Source organism: Vulpes vulpes, chromosome 1, assembly GCF_048418805.1.
Source record: "Vulpes vulpes isolate BD-2025 chromosome 1, VulVul3, whole genome shotgun sequence".
Taxonomy (NCBI): Eukaryota; Metazoa; Chordata; class Mammalia; order Carnivora; family Canidae; genus Vulpes; species Vulpes vulpes.
This window is the reverse complement of record NC_132780.1, coordinates 100,201,927-100,205,313: the sequence shown is the minus strand read 5'-3', so window position 1 is coordinate 100,205,313 and position 3,387 is coordinate 100,201,927.

Sequence of the window (3,387 nt, the reverse complement as noted above, 5' to 3'; positions counted from 1 at the left end):
TGTCAAAGCATAGATGAAGTTCCCTACTTTGTGATTAAGTTCAGAATAAATTTTAGTTGCTTAATACCCCCTGAAAATGTCAATTCAAAGTGAATGTGGGTAGGAGGTCATCCAAGATGGTAGTATAACAATACCCTGAACTCTCCCTCCGTAGACACAGAAAATCTAAACTCAGCTATAGAGGGATTTCTCCTGAAGAAAAACTGTGGCTGACTGAACAGCTTTTGCATACCCAACAACAGAGGGTATACATAGAAAAGGATACGAGAGATGAGGACATACATGGTAGTGATGGCAACCTCATCCCCAGTGTTATGAGCTGCAGTAGGGAAGGATATCACTGAGGGGCCTGTGCACAGACTTGCCCACACTGTGGCACAGCAAAGAAATAGTGGTTTAAAGGGCAACTGGATCATAAATAAAGGAATCATTTTGCTAAATCTAGAGAGTCTGGCAAACAGGTAGGAAACAGCTGGAAATTTCTCCAGGGTCAGAGACTCTAGAAAGCATCATTTTTATATTTCCTTTCCACTTTAATAGTGTAGACGGGATCAGGGTCCAGGTACTCCAACCAGGCTTTTAGGGCTGCCTTGGCAAGCCCTGGCCTAATAGTCCACACCAGCTAGAGCCACCCTGCTGATGTGGCTCTGGCACAGCATACTCTGGAGACCTCTCAACACCATATTGGATGATAAAAAATCATATGATCATCTCATTTTAGGTGCAGAAAAAACACTGGACAAGATTCAACATGCATTTACAATAAAAAAGCATCAACAAAGTGGGTAGAGAAGGAATATACCTCAATATAATAAGGGCCATAGCTGAAAAACCCTTAGAGATCATCATATTTAATGGTGAAAAGCTAAAAGTTTTTGCTCTAAGATCATTAAGAAGACAAGGATGCCCAGTCTTGCCACTTGCATTGAACATAGGATAGTCACACAAACAGACCAGAAAAAAATAAAAGGCATTAGAAATAAATCTAAACCAGAATAAATTAGAAAGGAGGAAATAAATCTGTCACTATTGGGAGATGACATTGTACCATATATATAATGTATATACATATACATTATATATATGACACATAATATACCATATTTACATATATACATTATATATAATGTATACAATACAATATATATACATGCATACTATATATATGCTATATATAATATATAAAAAATCCTAAAGATTCTATCAAAAAACTAATTGAAGTTGCAGAATACAAAATTAACATGAGGGGATCCCTGGGTGGCGCAACGGTTTGGCGCCTGTCTTTGGCCCAGGGCGCGGTCCTGGAGACCCGGGATCAAATCCCACGTCGGGCTCCCGGTGCATGGAGCCTGCTTCTCCCTCTGCCTGTGTGTCTGCCTCTCTCTCTCTCTCTCTCTCTCTGTGACTATCATAAAAAAAAAAAATTAAAAAAAACAAAAAAATTAACATGAATAAATTGGTTGCATTTCTATATGCTAATAATGAGGTATCAGCAAGAAAAATAGTAAAAACAATTCCATTTACAATTGCAATGGAAGGAATTAAATACTAGGAATAAATTTAACCAAAGAGGTGAAAGACCTGTAGAGGTAGGTATACCTCAGAGATACTGAGGGTTTGGTTCCAGACCACTGTGATAAAATGAATATTACAATAAAGTGAATCAAATAAATTGTTTGGCTTCCCACTGCATGAAAAAATTATGTTTACATTTTGCTGTAATCTATTAAGTATGCAATAGCATTATGTCTAAAAAATGTATAACTTAATTAAAAAATACTTTATTGATCAAAAATGCTAACCATCATTTGACCTTTCAGGGCATAGTAATGCTGATCATAGATCACCATAACAAACGTAATAATAATAAAAACATTTGATAAATTGTAAGAATTACCTAAATATGACACAGGGACAGAAAGGGAGCAAATATTGCTGGAAAAATGGCAATGGATCTGCTCAATGCAGGATTGCCACAAACCTTCAAGTTACTAAATGCGATATCCGTGAAATGCAATAAAGAAAAGTGCAATAAGATGAGGTATGCCTGTATACTGAAAACTAGATGATCTTGATGAGAGGTATCGATTACATAAATAAATGTAAACATACAATGCATTGGAAGATATAATATTGTTAAAATGTCTACACTACCAAAAGCAAGCTGCAGATTCAATGCAATTCCCATCAAAATACCAATGGAATTTTTCACAGAACAAAGAAAAATAATCCTAAAATGTATATGGAACCAGAAAAGATCCCAAATAGCCAAAAAGGTTTTGAGAAAAAACAAAGCTCTCTCATTTCAAACTGTATTGCAAAGCTACAGTAATCAGAGTACGTGGCACTGGCACAAAAACAGACACCTAGACCAATGGGATAGCATAAACAGCCTGGAAATAAACCAACACACACATGGCCAGTTAATCTATGACAAAGGATGCAAGAATATTTAGTGGGGTAGAGACAGTCTCTTCTATAAATGGTACTGGGAAGATTGGACAGCTATGTGCAAAACAATGAAACTAGACCGCTACCTTATATCATTAAAAAGTAAACTGAAAATGGGTTAAAGACTTGAATGTAAGATCTGAAACCACAAAAATTCTAGAAGATAACATAGTAAACTTTTTAAGATCTGTGTGAGCACTACTTTTTAGACCTACTCAGGCAAGGTCAACAAAAGTTAAAACAAAAACAAAAACAAAACAACAATGGTATCACATCAAGCTAAAAAGCTTTTGCCCAGAGAAGGAAACAATCAACAAAATGAAATGTCAAACTAATGAATGGAAGGATATTTGCAAATTATACATCCAATAAAGGATTAATATCCAAAATATATAAAGAATTTGCACAATTTAATATCATAAAAACAAAACAACCTGATTAAAAAATGGGGAGAGGACTGGAATAGATATTTTTTCAAAGAAACCATACAGATAGCCAATAGACACATGGAAAAATGTTCAACGGCACTAATGAGGAAACGCATATCATTATCTCACTGAGATATTACCTCTCCCCTCTCAGACTGACCGTTATCAAAAAGACAAAAAGTAACAAGTGCTGGAAAGAATGTGGAGAAGAGAAAACCCTCATATGTCCTTTGTAGCAACGTAAATTGATTCAGCTACTATGGAAAACAGTACTTCAAAAAAAAAATTAAAAATAAAACTACCATATAATCCAGCAATTCATCTGGGCATTTCTACAAAGGACATAAAAACACCAATCCCAAAAGGTATTGCACCCTTATGTTCATAGCAGCATTATTTACTATAGCCAAGGTATAGAAACAACCTAATTGTGCATCTATAGACCAACGGATGAGGAAGATTTGGGGGTCTGTGTGTGTGTGTAGAGAATAGGATATTAGGCAGGCGT